The 16,329-nt window shown below is 36.9% G+C and overlaps 1 protein-coding gene across 3 annotated transcripts in view; it reads left to right on the top strand.

Moving 5' to 3' along the window:
• The window catches only part of LOC137015254 (cytosolic carboxypeptidase 4), a 202,989-nt gene that overhangs the window by 16,457 nt on the left and 170,203 nt on the right, over positions 1-16,329 (top strand). The gene's annotated exons all lie outside the window — the stretch shown is intronic.

The following is a 16,329-nucleotide window of genomic DNA, read 5'->3' as shown; positions in this document are numbered from 1 at the left end:
TTCAAAATGTACCAGTCAACCTTGAAATGCATGCTTGATTATCGAGATACTCAATTGACGTCGGCGTACTGTTGTTGACGTGCAAACCTTTGCATGTGTGCTTAGGCACCGCCTTGTGATTGGTGAGCCAGCAGGATGGGCGGAGCTCTTGTCTTTTTTATCTTGATCTTGGCACTTCTTATGGATTCTGGGCAACCACACGGAGTGTTTCAAGCCCCACCTGCTCTTTTCTTTTAACCAAGCTCAAGACGATATGAGTTATTTCTATCAACATTATTTTTATCTCGCAGCCTTAACAGTGAACTCAGCACTTTTCAATATTTGTCCTCCTTGCCCCCGTCATCTTGTTTTTCACGATCCATGAGTTTGCCTCTCAAACGTTGGGATATTTATCCTGTGGTATTATGTAACTAAACAAGGACCACTGCTGAGTGACTGTCTCTACCAGAGAATGCCATTGAGAGACAATGAAAGCATTAAAGTCTTCTGGCTTTAGGGAGTCCATGTCCCACAGGTGTAGGTTATAATTTATAGACTCTGTCTGTCTGGATTAGAGAGGGATTCAGTGGAATTGTCTGTGATGAAGTCACCTTGCTGCTTATGGGGATGTGATATCTTCAACCTTTGACGCTATTTCTTAGTTACAGAACTGAATGTTCGCATGAGTTTGTGTGTGTGTGAGGCACTGGTTATTGTTTACACTTTTCAACAATATTGGTAAAAAAAGATACGATCCCCTCTGTGTAATTTTAGCCGAGGCTGTATCCACTGAGGCGTTTAAATATTTGTTCATTCTGCCGTGCCATTAGAGGCTTTAGAGAGATTAAGCCAAAAACCCAGCGGGCAGTGCTGATGTGTCAGTAACTCTGAACACTGCTAGGGGACTTCAGGGTCATTGTTTTTTATTAATAGTACGTTATTCACAGATTCAGAGTTGTTCCTTCATGTTTTTGTGCAGAATGTTTTCTGATAGTCATCAGCTAGACTCTAGATAATAGTGATCCGACTTTTGCCCCTTGAAGACATTATAATTCTCTATTGTACAAAAAATAATGCGATAATCATCTCTAATTGAGTTTACTTGCTGGAATGGAATGTTTATTTTTGATAGAGAGGATTATCATTGTGCTAATGCCACTTTTCAAGTGGACACGATTAACTCAGCGACTCAGCCAGAACAAATGTGAGCTGCTGGTTGTTTTTTTTTTTTTTTTTTCTTACTCAAAGCAGGTTTCTAGTTTCCCCCTGAAGTTCAAGGATAAGTCATGCCATTTCTACCTACCCTTCATGGTGCTTGTTTTAATCAGCAGCTGTCGCCCTGATGGAGACGGCTTGGATTTGTTGGCTCCCAAAGGCCAACAAATCCAAAGGTTTTTTTGTCATTGCATTTTTTTCCAGAAGACCTCACAAAAATCCTGATTAGAACAAGAATGCAACACACAGTGTCCCTGTTGCCATTTTAAATATCAGCTAAATGCTAATGAAATAAATAAGTTGATTAGCATGCAGGTTAGACCCCAAGATGGCATACATCTTGTATGGTTTATCCATAAAGGAGGAAGCCAAAAGGAACTGTTGGCAGGTCTGACCAAGCATCTGACCCCATCGTGAACATTTATCATTGTAGCCTGAGCTGGGAGGGTTACCTTTCAGCTAATAATTCTTCTAATGATTAGCCAAATTACTTTTGCCAGGATTTTTTTTTTTTTTTTTTTTTTTTTTTTTTAGTCATGCTTGAGAAAGATCTTTAAGTGACTCTTAGTAACGTTGACACTGATGGTATCTGTCTGTATTTCCCACATTGCTACGTAGGAATCATTACTAAGGACTGAGTGAAGCTTTTATAGAATGAACATGGCAGTGGTATGGCACAAGCTATGTTGTGCACAGAGGACTTTTAAAAGTTTCTAAAAATGACTTGGCAGAGCATAGCACGCGATCACAATTAAGGCCCAGACTAATGACACTGGCACTTTTTCATTAATACAGCGAAGTGGTTCTCAAACTGATCATCAGTGAAGGATTCTAAATGTTCCATATATTTATACAAACCTTGATGTTGTTAGTAGTTTAGTAGGGTGTTAGATGGTCTGTGACTACTGTTAATTTACTAAATCTAGTGATAATTACTGAGAGAAACATTAATTTGATAACTGCTCTATTTCAGTCTTTGATTTAATACTCTGAGGTAAAATCCAAGCTGTCAAAGTATGAAAGTCGTGTTTTAGATTTATTTATTCTGACGCATGTTATATCAGATGTGACAGTTGCTAAGCAATGAAATGTTGCCCAGGGAACAGTCAATTTGTTTGAATGAGACACTGGAAAATCTTATTTTTTGCCTCCTCATTTAGTAATTGCTGAATTTGATCTTAGAAATGCTGTCGTGCTTTGAACTGAGGTTGAAATGAATCATCAATCTTGCAAAGCTTTTTGAAAATAGAGTTGAACTTTTGGTTGTAGAACACAATTTCAGTTATAAGATGTAATTTTTCTTAAATGTTTTGTTTACAATGTTAGCCCAACAGGAGTTTGTTAGAAGGCCAAGCAGGGTATTTATTATTCCTACAAGCCTTAAAGACCTCATGAACCTACAATTTAGAGTTTTTGTCTCAATGTCTGTTAGCTTCAAGGTCATCTACAGTGGGTACGGAAAGTATTCAGACCCCCTTAAATGTTTCACTCTTTGTTATATTGCAGCCATTTGCTAAAATCATTAAAGTTCTTTTTTTTTCCTCATTAATGTACACACAGCACCCCATATTGACAGAAAAACACAGAATTGTTGACATTTTTGCAGATTTATTAAAAAAGAAAAACTGAAATATCACATGGTCCTAAGTATTCAGACCCTTTGCTCAGTATTTTGTAGAAGCACCCTTTTGATCTAATACAGCCATGAGTCTTTTTGGGAAAGATGCAACAAGTTTTTCACACCTGGATTTGGGGATCCTCTGCCATTCCTCCTTGCAGATCCTCTCCAGTTCTGTCAGGTTGGATGGTAAACGTTGGTGGACAGCCATTTTTAGGTCTCTCCAGAGATGCTCAATTGGGTTTAAGTCAGGGCTCTGGCTGGGCCATTCAAGAACAGTCACAGAGTTGTTGTGAAGCCACTCCTTCGTTATTTTAGCTGTGTGCTTAGGGTCATTGTCTTGTTGGAAGGTAAACCTTCAGCCCAGTCTGAGGTCCTGAGCACTCTGGAGAAGGTTTTCATCCAGGATATCCCTGTACTTGGCCGCATTCATCTTTCCCTCGATTGCAACCAGTCGTCCTGTCCCTACAGCTGAAAAACACCCCCACAGCATGATGCTGCCACCACCATGCTTCACTGTTGGGACAGGTGATGAGCAGTGCCTGTGTAAGGAATTAGGGCCAAAAAGTTCTATTTTGGTCTCATCAGACAAGAGAATCCTATTTCTCAACATCTTGGCAAACTCCATGCGGGCTTTCATGTGTCTTGCACTGAGGAGAGGCTTCCGTCGGGTCACTCTGCCATAAAGCCCCGACTGGTGGAGGGCTGCAGTGATGGTTGACTTTCTACAGCTTTCTCCCATCTCCCGACTGCATCTCTGGAGCTCAGCCTCAGCGATCTTTGGGTTCTTCTTTACCTCTCTCACCAAGGCACTTCTCCCCTGATAGCTCAGTTTGGCCGGACAGCCAGCTCTAGGAAGGGTTCTGGTCGTCCGAAACGTCTTCCATTTAAGGATTATGGAGGCCACTGTGCTCTTAGGAACCTTAGGAACCTACTTTTTTGAACTTAAATGATTTTACCAAATGGCTGCAATGTGAAAAAGTGAAAAATTTAAGGGGGTCTGAATACTTTCCGTACCCACTGTATATGCTAATGTCTTCCTAAAAGCCATAGCAGACATACGCAAAGTCTATCAAAAAAAAAAAAAAATTAGTCTTTCTTTTCTAGTAAAATGGATCATTGATGATTTCTCATGTGTCTAAGGGTGCGTTTAGACAATAAACGATATACAAAAAAAGTTTTCCTTTATTTTTTTCACATACAGATTACAATTTTCTTAATACAGCCTGCCTCTGATCAGCAATAGCAAGTACCATGTAATGCTTCTGACCGGAGGGCAAGGTTTAGCTGGTAAGCCCTTGCATGTGTGACGGATGTAGGCCGGTAAGTGCTGTGCGTATAAACCTCACTCCCCTGATCTCAAAAGTTTGAGTTCGAATGGATGGTTCGAACTGGAGGGGTTACATTGGTGCCGTGACCCGGATGGGAGTGAGGTTTAGTGGGGTGAGTGTAATGGATGTAGGCCGGTAAGAGCTGTGCGTATCAACCTCACTCCCCTGATCTCAAGAGGTGCTCTAGTGACTGATGCTAGAGGTTGCGATATTTAGCCTCCTTGTTAAAGAGCCTGACTCCCATGCCTGTGGACCCGGGTTCGAGTCCCGCTTAGAGCAGGTGGTTCAAACAGGAGGGGTTACACTTGTCTAGCTGGTTAGATTTAGCAGTTAGCCCTTACTGTTAGAATGAAACCACCCTGTTTTGGGGCAAAACTTTTTTTCTCTCCATTAGCGGCAGTTCAAAATTAGATTTGTACTCTAAATGCAAATTTTTTGCAAGCAGCATATAAATTGGTGGAAATTAGTTATGTCTTCCTTGCTTTTTCTATGAACATAAACTAAAGGCAGCTGGCTGTAAAAAAGGACACTTTGTGTAATTTGCTCTGCCCCAACCTCCTGTTTGAATAGGAAATACATTAGCACAGGACAGATTCATTGAATCTTTAGCTATCTCTTACCTCTTACTCTCCTTTAAATTAGAGCGAATACTGTAAATATAGGTGATGTGACCTTATTTTCTTCTGAATCACAATCTTAATGTGGCTTAATAGCAGTCGATGGCATAATTATGTCTTCATAATGCAGCTGCTATTTAATAGGAGGAGATGAGTGTAATTTTTATGTGAAGGGCCAGCTCATATATGCCCTATCAGCTGTTAATGTGAAGAGTTTAAAATGCTATATAATTATAGTTTTCACTTGCATATCTGACTTGTTCACTATTACACAGACCTTGTAATCAACCCTTATAGACTGCTACTGATGATTTTCCTTTTTTTTTATTCTGAATATAAGACCTAATAGAAATAGAATAGCCTTTTATCTTCTAGATTATTATGATCCTGGTTTGGAGGAAACCTGAACAAGGCCTAGAACAAATTCAATCTGGGTATGCAGTGCATCTTTTGTTAGCAAAGTGTATGTGAGAGTTGAACGGTCTGCAATAAAGTTATATCTGGTATGAGCAGCTGGCCTTTTAAGCAGGTGCATTTCTGAGCCTTTGACCAAAAGTTCGTCACCGTCTAGGGTCAAAGGTGAAGCATGGCTGCTTTTAACATTCATGACCTGCTGATGATAACAGGCATGGACACAAACATTTATATTCATGTGCAAACTACTGCAATAAATTGACATAAATGAGTAACAATTTACAAATGTACACAAATGGCAAGATCTTAGAGCACATGTAAATGTAATGCATGAATTTAGTGCAGTTTAAAGGTGCAATATGTAAGATTTTTGCAGTAAAATATCCAAAAACCACTAGGCCAGTGTTATATATTTCGTTCACTTGAGTACTTACAATATTCCAACTATTTGTAAATCGTAAGAAAATTGCAATTTTAACCAAGGCTCCGGGACGTGTGAGGAGTCGCCTGTCAGTTGCGTTATACCCGCATTACCCTCGGTCTGCCTCGGTTTCAGGTTTTATTTTGTAGAAACCATGGAAACACCAAAAACGCTTTAATATATTACATGTTTTAATAGACAAGGGAACAACTGTTTTGATATATTTATAGACAGAGAACAAATTGTTGTTATATAGCTCAACACGTTTAGTCTTATTGTTTAAATCTATTTTTCTTGATTTTTTGCGAGTACCATGCTTTACCATGCCTCAGAGAAAAACACTATTTTGTCAAGTAGCTAACATAGCATAATCAGATGCAGCTTTATTTTTAGTAACAGTAATACAGCATTTTCTCCATCATACAATAGCTATGTTTTAAAATGAATTGCATGCCATTTATCAACACAAGCCATCCAGCATTTAATATAATATTCTAAAATCTTACTGCAGTGTGTCTCAAACAAGTGTCTCACAGCAGCCACCGAGCGAACGCTCAGAGTAACGTTATAACATCATTTTCAACACTCTCAAATGTATCTAATATGATAAACAGAGTTGCGTTACCTCATACTCATGACCGGAAAAGCAGAAGCGTAAGCAGCGCCGGTGACTGCAACATAATAAGTTCCGCTGCTCGTGAGGCGTGTGTTGCGCAATCTCTCCAGCAGTCTCGTTCAGCTTCCACAACACTCAGTCCTGCTCTGCTTCATACTACAGTAATGTTAATAATCGCATCCATGAACATGATTTCTTCCCGAGTCCTATCCCTATTCTTTTGCACCGTCCGTTGAGGTGGAGACCACATGTCCCAAGATTCCGCTCTCAAACTTGGCATCATCAAGCTACGCCTTTGTTTTGAATAGGCCTCTAGCAGACAGAATTCTTACATACTGCACCTTTAATTGGAAAATACATAAATTAATTAAAAAGATTATATTGTAAAAAAAAAAAAAAAAAAATATATATATATATATATATATATATATATATATATATATATATATATATATATATATATATATATATATATATATATATATATATATATATATATATATATATTGTTGGTTAAAGTAACCTGGTTGCTTTTTTGAGTTCATTAAAACTTGTATCTGAACAACATAACTTTTTTTTTTCTTTTGTCAAATCAACTAAGATAATTAAATCATGAAAATAATTTTTACAGTGTAGGAAATATATTTCTACATACACCCAGTTAACAGGGAACGTTCTCAGAACTTCTGTCAAGATTTTGAAGGAACATTCTTCCAGTAACGTTAACAGAATGTTCGTTCAAAGTTATTTTTGTGCTAACGTTTTGAGAACGTTATTAGAAACAGATGTTTATACATTGTTCATGGAACATTTTTTCCTGAAACATTTTACTGGGATGCTAGTCTAACTTTTTTATTGTTTCAGAATATTAAAATGTAACATTCCCAAAATGTTGGCAAAATGATAAAATGGAATGTTCCCTTAATGTTCACATAAGACATTTTTAAGACATTTTAAAAAATGAACATTCAGAAATAACTTAATGGCAACATTAGCAAAACGTTCTCAGAACATATTTTTGTTAGCTGGGTAGATTTTATATGTACAATTACATTTTTTGAAAGTGACATTTATAATATTGGCTATTTGTCAGATATTAGTGTTAACATGAAAATCATTGGTTTCAATATTACTTAAGAATTATTGCATCTCTATCTAATAGTAAACACATTGACCTATATTGCATGTTTACATAAACTGTGGATTTATTGTTTGTATTATTAATACAGTAGTGCAGAGAAATGTCAACACACATGCAAGCCTCTACCTCTCTCTCTCTCTCTCTCCCAGTGGCTCATTTGGCTCGCAGCAGAGGTTTATCTCTTTTCCATCTGTCTGCCACAGCTCAGTGACTCCTAATTTATCATTCTGGTCAGAAGTGAATGGCTGAGTTTCTTCTTTGGATCTCAGTGCTGAGAATGGAATATCAACTCTTTATGTTGTGATTTGTAGTGTAGTTACCAAGTCTATTGCCAAACTATTTTAAGAAACCATATGCAGTTACTGACATGCAATATAGGCTTCTACCTTTGATCCGGTGTAGTGCTGGAATTTCACTGAAGTGATTAATGTTATCGATGAGAAAGCTGATTTTCCATAAATCCTCTGTTGATGATTGATGATTGACATGCCTAGGTGGGAGTTGCTTTGTGTATGTGGGTGTGCTTGGGTTGTGTATGCGTGTCAATATATGAATATGCCAATGTTGCTGAATGAACCTGTGTCCTTTAACTTGACTCAACGCCGAAGTTTGGCCGCGGTCTTTGGCACTTGCTATACTCCCAGCGGCTTAGTACAAGTTACACAGAGTGCCCGTGAACTTCATCATGCCCTTTTAGTCACAGTAGGAGTTGAACTGATAATCCCAAGCTATCATTTCAGGTTTGTCTGCATGACAGAAGCGTCAACCAGAGCCTTCCTAAGTGCTTACTGAGAGAAATGTCCATCTGTGTTGCTCACATACTGTATGTGTGTCAACATCAACTTGACTGCCCATAGATGTCTTCAAATAAGAAGCTTGATATTTAGCAGATTGGTAGTTTCCATATTTGTAGATGTGTAGAATATTTTGCCGCAGATTCACTCTATGGCATAGATTTGGCCTAAAAAAAATAATAAAAAGTTTGGCCTAGATTAGATCATGTTTACCAGCCCAAAACTGGTCCACGTCTTTTTAGCCAGAGCTGAACCAAAACAGTGTCATAATCCCACCCATAGTGAGCCAAATAATAAAAACAAATGTGGGCCATATGTGAACCGTGTATGTAATTCTTGTATGGTTGAGTTCTGTAAAGGACTGATGGCTCTTACATGGCCCAAATGTGGCTGACAGACCATGAGAACAAAAGCGATTATTTAACCACATTTACACCAAGTGGAAGTGTCAAATGTATGAATTAACTTACAGTAGTTACAATAACTTAATTTTAGCATGTCTCACCAATCTTTATCACTCACCATCTGTAAAAAAAAGGAAGAAAAAAAGAAATGGCCCACATGTGCTGTGCTCAGCCATGCCATATCTAGGCCAGATGTGACAGCTATCCCAAAAGTTCTTGCTATCTGAGGTACGATTCTCGAACAAATGACTCTTTTGAATCGGTTCACAAAACCGCCTAAAACGTGGTTTCCGAATCAGACTCACGAATCTGAATCAACCAATATGAACCGATAACGGCTGCGTTCCACTCCCATTTTAGACATATACTCGTGAGCTTCCCTAAGCACTTCCACTCCATTTTGAAGTGGGTTCCACTTCGTGAAGTGGATGAGGGAAGTTTATACGGACAGACCCTCATCCCCTCGATTTTGACCGAGGGAGCAAGTCTACTCTCATGTACACTTCAAGCAGCTCTATATATCCCACAATTCAACTTGATTGTGATGTAACAGCAGATTGCACTTAACTGAAGTATATGATATATTGATTATTTTGAGAATTAATCACATAATAGTGTATAATATATTTATTATGTTGAGATTTAATCACATAATATTTGTAGCTACCTTATATTCAGTCAAAGTTTTTACTATTGGTATTTTGTTTCAGTTGTGTAATTTCATTTTTCTCCAATAGCTCATATAGGATTTTATATATTTTCTCCAACAACTTATAAGTATATAGAATGGTGCATAAAAAAAATGCATAAGTACAAAAGGGGTTTATATAATCAACCAGCTCCATAGTGAATCAAGGGCTTAGTGCATTTCATTTAAACCTTATGCACGAGTTCCACCAGTAGTGGGCAGTCATTATACGGTAAGGCTGTGTCTGAAATCGCCCCCTATACCCTTAAATAGGGCACTATTTGAGGGGACAGCCATTTGTAATGGTGTCTGAAACCATAGCGGACGTTATCAGGTGCACTTATAGTGGGGCACTGTGAATGACTAATTCGACACTGCATCTGTCAAAATTTTCCTATGGGGTTTTATAATGGGGTTTTTACATTGCATGTGCAGTTTACGTTGTAGAACAAAACAGCCAAGTATCGTCAAGTTGTGTTTACCACATTTTGACATCGTCCCTGTACCGCTCTCTAACCCGGGTTTGTGAGCCTTACTGACTGGTTGTTAAAGGTGCCCTAGAACTTTTTTTTAAAAGATGTAATATAAGTCTAAGGTGTCCCCTGAATGTGTCTGTGAAGTTTCAGCTCAAAATACCCCATAGATTTTTTTTTTTAACTGCCTATTTTGTGGCATAATTAGAAATGAGCCGATTCAGGGTGTGTGGCCCTTTAAATCTCGTGCTTTACGCCCCAAGAGCTCGTGCTTGCCTTAAACAACATAAAAAAAGTTCACACAGCTAATATAACCCTCAAAATGGATCTTTACAAAGTGTTCGTCATGCAGCATGTCTAATCGCGTAAGTACAGTGTTTATTTTTATGTTTACATTGATTCTGTATGAGTTTGAGGCTGTGCTCCGTGGCTAACGGCTAATGCTACACTGTTGGAGAGATTTATAAAGAATGAAGATGTGTTTATGAATTATACAGACTGCAAGTGTTTAAAAATGAAAATAGCGACGACTCTTGTCTATAAACGATGGTAACTTTAACCACATTTAACAGTACATTAGCAACATGCTAACGAAACATTTAGAAAGACAATTTACAAATATCACTAAAAATATCATGTTATCATGGATCATGTCAGTTATTATTGCTCCATCTGCTATTTTTTGCTATTGTCCTTGCTTGCTTACCTAGTCTGTTAAATCACCTGTGCAGATTCAGACGTTACTGGCTTCCCTTGTCTAATGCCTTTCATAATGTTGGGAACATGGGCTGGCATATGCAAATATTGGGGGCGTACATATTAATGATCCCGACTGTTATGTAACAGTCAGTGTTATGTTGAGATTCGCCTGTTCTTCAGAGGTCTTTTAAACAAATGAGATTTATATAAGAAGGAGTAAACAATGGTGTTTGAGACATACTCTCACTCACTGTATGTCATTTCCATGTACTGAACTCTTGTTATTTAACTGTGCCGAGGTAAATTAAATTTTTGAATCTAGGGCACCTTTAATATGTGTAACTAAACATACATATTCACATATAATACAATAACCAACTATAAGGTAGAATCAGCTGTAATTCACATAGTATTCATATGAGACTTTATTTCTCAAATTTTCTTGTAAATTGTGACTTTATAGCCTTTTTTTTAATTCTCAAGGGGTAATAGACTTCCATAATTTGTCATGGTACATTTCATGTATGGAGCAAATTTTGTCCCAGGCCCCTTTGAATTTTACTAATGGTCATGGGTTGTACTTGAATGACAGATAATGAAAAAGGCTAAGATGTGAATGACAACATTAGCATTGGTGGAATGGTGGGAGGAGATTGGCAAGGGAAGGGGTGTTTTTTTCTTGTCTTAATCCTCTTACTCTTTAGCCTAGTCAAACATGAAGGTCAAAAATGTTTTTAAATAGAGCTCCGTACTCGAGGGAAATGTCGAGTAATGCTACGGGGGCAAGAGAACATCTCGCACCATCATCTAATTAGTTCAGTCTTTTGCTTTGGATGCGTCAGAGTTGATGGCAAACTGTCCAGAGCTATCTGAGGAATGCTAAACTCAGACGCAAATTTTCTTATGCTGTCTACAACTTCTTTTTCTTTTGTTTTTTTAATGATGTATGATAGACAATGTCTGGTAAATGTTTCATGCTGTTCTTGTTGCTAATATCTGTGGAGAAACTACTGATGTGACACAATACACCATTAACTCCATTTTGATTGTTATTATCTGTTGTCACTGTGGCATTAGTCATGTTTCATATATACTGCCCTCTAGTGATTAAACAAGGTATGTTACTCTTAAACCATAATGAGTGTATACATATACATTTTTCACTTTTTATTATTCATTTATTTTATATTTTGTAAAATTACAAACAATTTATCTCCATTACAAACTCAATTTATCACGATTGGTTTAATGGCCAAGTTGATGAAGCTAAACTCTATTTAGATGGAATTTTCAGCATTTTATGGTGATTTTAAAAGAACATTTTACACATCAGAATCATGCATCCTCCGCAAAAAATAAACTTCCAGTGCATTCTGATTTGTTTGTTTTACACATGGTCAGTGACAAGACATATTCCAACATACTGAATGTTAATGTATGCTAAGCATTTTGTTCTCATTATAATGGTCCTTTTACCTAATTAGACTTTTGATTTTCTCTTTTTTTCTCTCTCCTTTTAAAGTCCCTGATAACTGTGGTGTGGTGGCGACGTAATTTCATTCATGCTTTATAATTCAAGCTGTTTTCTAAAATGAGCTTCCATTGTGCCAAATAGCCAACTTACTGTACAAAGTGTCAAATTGTAACTGCCAAATAGCCAACTTACTGTACAAAGCGTCAAATTGTAACTGCCAAATAGCCAACTTACTGTACAAAGCGTCAAATTGTAACCGCCAAATAGCCAACTTACTGTACAAAGCGTCAAATTGTAACCGCCAAATAGCCAACTTACTGTACAAAGCGTCAAATTGTAACCGCCAAATAGCCAACTTACTGTACAAAGCGTCAAATTGTAACCGCCAAATAGCCAACTTACTGTACAGAGCGTCAAATTGTAACCGCCAAAAAATAAACTTCCAGTGCATTCTGATGTGTAAAACAGTTTGTTTTACACATGGTCAGTCACAAGACCATATTCCAACATACTGAATGTTAATGTATGCTAAGCATTTTGTTCTCATTATAATGGTCCTTTTACCTAATTAGACTTTTGATTTTCTCTTTTTTTCTCTCTCCTTTTAAAGTCCCTGATAACTGTGGTGTGGTGGCGACGTAATTTCATTCATGCTTTATAATTCAAGCTGTTTTCTAAAATGAGCTTCCATTGTGCCAAATAGCCAACTTACTGTACAAAGTGTCAAATTGTAACTGCCAAATAGCCAACTTACTGTACAAAGCGTCAAATTGTATCCGCCAAATAGCCAACTTACTGTACAAAGCGTCAAATTGTAACCGCCAAATAGCCAACTTACTGTACAAAGCGTCAAATTGTAACCGCCAAATAGCCAACTTACTGTACAAAGCGTCAAATTGTAACTGCCAAATAGCCAACTTACTGTACAAAGCGTCAAATTGTAACCGCCAAATAGCCAACTTACTGTACAAAGCGTCAAATTGTAACCGCCAAATAGCCAACTTACTGTACAAAGTGTCAAATTGTAACTGCCAAATAGCCAACTTACTGTACAGAGCGTCAAATTGTAACCGCCAAAAAATAAACTTCCAGTGCATTCTGATGTGTAAAACAGTTTGTTTTACACATGGTCAGTCACAAGACCATATTCCAACATACTGAATGTTAATGTATGCTAAGCATTTTGTTCTCATTATAATGGTCCTTTTACCTAATTAGACTTTTGATTTTCTCTTTTTTTCTCTCTCCTTTTAAAGGATAAAGGATAGCCAACTTACTGTACAAAGTGTCAAATTGTAACTCTTAGCAGTGCTCAAAAAATATTTTTTAATTAATTTGACACAATTCCTCCTTGAAAACTCAATTCAGATAAGAATTACATTTCAAAACAATCCTGGAATTTGTTCCAAAAAAAAATAAAAATAAAAATACAAGACTGAAAAAATGTCTTGAGTGGTTGGAGAAAAAAAACAGTTCTTTAATACCTTTGATCTACGGAAGAGGATTAGGGCCAAGCAATAATAAAAAAATAAAACCATCTCGAGATTAAAGTCATTCAATTTCAAGAAAAAAGTCGAGATAAAATGTTGAGAATAAAGTAATTAAATTACGAGAAAAAAGTCGTTAAATTATAAGAACAAATTCATAATTTAACGACTTTTTTCATTTTATCTCGACTTTTTTCTCTAAATTTAACGATTTTTTTCTCGAAATTTAACAACTTTAATCTCGAGATGGTTTTATTTTTTTATTATTGCTTGGCCCTAATCCTCTTCCGTACTGATCTCTATAAACTGCAGAAAGATTCTTGTCATAACCAATTACCTACTGTACTTGTGTGCTGCACTAAAATGAAATCTTAAGGCCTTGATCACAGCTGCAATTAGCAAGAGCTGCTAATTCTTATTTTAGCCTGGAAACAAATGCCTGGAAACTCACAGCTCTGAAACCTGAACTTGCGAAACACATCTCAAGTCGCATAATGACCAACAGCGTCACTGGGAACAGGACAGAGGTGAAGACGGATGCTGTACCAGGAGCTGTTGTTAGCACGTCCTGCGTCAGCTCATCACTACACGCCTGGGAAAGGGTCAAGCTCCCTTGGTATCAGGCTTCAACCCTGTTACCCAGAACACAGAACCAGAGTTCTGGGATCACTAATTTTAGTTTTGTTTGCAATTAATAACACACAGCTGATTGTGTTCAAAATACTTCAAATACTTTCTACAATTCCACTTTAATGTGCAAAGTCGTGTGATACATACCCCGAAGAGTGTAAACACTGCGGCATTTTCAATTTATTATTATTATTAGTAATATATTTCTCATATTATTTGATTATATAATTTAAATTTATGTTTAGTAGAGTTTATTATTTTTATAGCCATATTGCATGGCTACACGTGTGATACTGCATTTATACAACAGCTCGACTGCACGAGTGTGTAAATAAATAAGAAATAACAACAGAGTGCCTTTAAAACCCTCTTTTGTGCAGCACTACTTCCTTCCGCCACGGATTCAAATCTCAAGTTGACAGTTTGACCAAGGCTCCTTGACTAATTCTAAAACATCACTTTAGAACTAGTAATGAAGGAATGTTGAGTCCTGTCATTAAAACTATTTTGTATAGTATTATCGAGAGAGAGAGAGAGAGAGAGATAGCCTGAGCGAGCATTACCTGTGTCTGATATAACATTCATTCTTCAGGTCGATGTCCATAATGTATTATATCCATTATAAAAATCCGTTTGAATGTCAACCGAGGAAAGCGATCTTTGGATTTGTCCTTTTTACAGTTAATGGGATTTTCCATAACATACAGCGCTAAAACAATGTCCTTTGTTTACAAAAGTCCCTTTCAATTTAAAAGTCTCTTGAGACTTGAGACTCATTCACTCGTAAAGTTTACCGCCATCTAATATTAATGTAATTAATTAATACGTATTAATGTAACTTTTACTCAATTCATATTCCACACTATGGGTCCTTTCTCAGTACCAAATACAACATTTTATTTATATAAAATAATAGCCATATAATAATAGCCATTATAAATGACAATAGGAAATAAACACAATTGTACAATTCAGTCAAACGTACAAAAGCAGTGCTCTAAAGGATGTAAGTTAAATATAGTCCTAATATTAAAATATTAAATTTAACATAGCACAATTCAATTTGCTCAGGAACAAGTAATAGAATAATAAGACTGTTTTATGTACCCAAAATGAATTATATCTCATGTTTAACCACTATAAAGGCCAGCGGCAAATCCCCGAAGCACTGACCAAGATGAAGCTGTTCTTGGCGGGTACACGAGCACTGAACGGCCGCTGACGGCCTGGAGCTCGCGTCACCGAAAATTTCTAAATAAATTGTAAAACAGGTGCTATGATTGAATATGAGTCAAATATTTCAGGTCTAAACAACTACATTCTCACCCAAAAAACTCTTAAAAGTACAGTTTATGGTAGTATTTGTAAAAAAGTGTAGTCTTTGTAAAAAAAAAAAAAAAAACGGTGGACAGTCGTTCAAGCAGAGTGATACAAATCCCTCTCATCCAATCAGATTCAATATATTTCTTAAATTAATTTATATATATATATAAATTTATTATAATTTATAATTTTTGTTTAGAATTTTTTATTCTTTTTTATATGTGTGTGTGTTTAGGATGACTATTTTTTATAATAATAAAAATTATAATAATAATAAAAGTACTAAAATAATAAAAGCCAAGTAATAGTTTTTCATTTTAGGTAGTTTCAAGTGTGGCTCATCCAATCAAAATTAATGCTAATATTGCATATTGTATGGGTTCCCTCTGCAAAGATTACTACTGAGTATTACTGAGTAGAGGAAAGACTTAGGTTACTTGCCTGGAAAATCCAGCCTCACCGCTGAACCAGCGGATGAGTCTGGTCGGCCATTGAATCAATTCGATTTCTAGGGCGGAACAAATCCGAGCAAACAGGAAGCGGAGTAAACCAATCAGAGAAGGGCGGATATGACGTTAGCAAAGCGACAAGAGAGTCAACAGCGAAAAGTAAATAATCAATGTGTTTTTAGTCATTTAAAACTGAATTCATGGCTGAATAGAACAAACTCTCTTTGTTGATATTGAAGGGACTTTCGCCACACTAGAGTGACGCTGTTTGCGTCACTGAAATAAACGAATCTGATTGCACGGTACGGTTTGGAGTTGACTCGAATCGCGACGGAGGTCAGACTGACCAGACTGATATATCTTGTAGAAGATATATCAGTCTGGCCTTGCCAGGCAATTAGGTTACTGCCAGAGATGCCAATAATGAAAACGATGCACATAAGCCTTCATCAGCTGCTGACTACAAACATTCTTTCTGATTGGACCATTAATGCAAAACGATTTGATGACGCACTGCAAATAGAACGGCATGACAGGTGCTGCCGCTCTTTTTATG

Source organism: Chanodichthys erythropterus, chromosome 24 (genome assembly GCF_024489055.1).
Source record: "Chanodichthys erythropterus isolate Z2021 chromosome 24, ASM2448905v1, whole genome shotgun sequence".
Classification (NCBI taxonomy): Eukaryota; Metazoa; Chordata; class Actinopteri; order Cypriniformes; family Xenocyprididae; genus Chanodichthys; species Chanodichthys erythropterus.
This window is presented reverse-complemented; position numbering and strand designations above follow the sequence as displayed.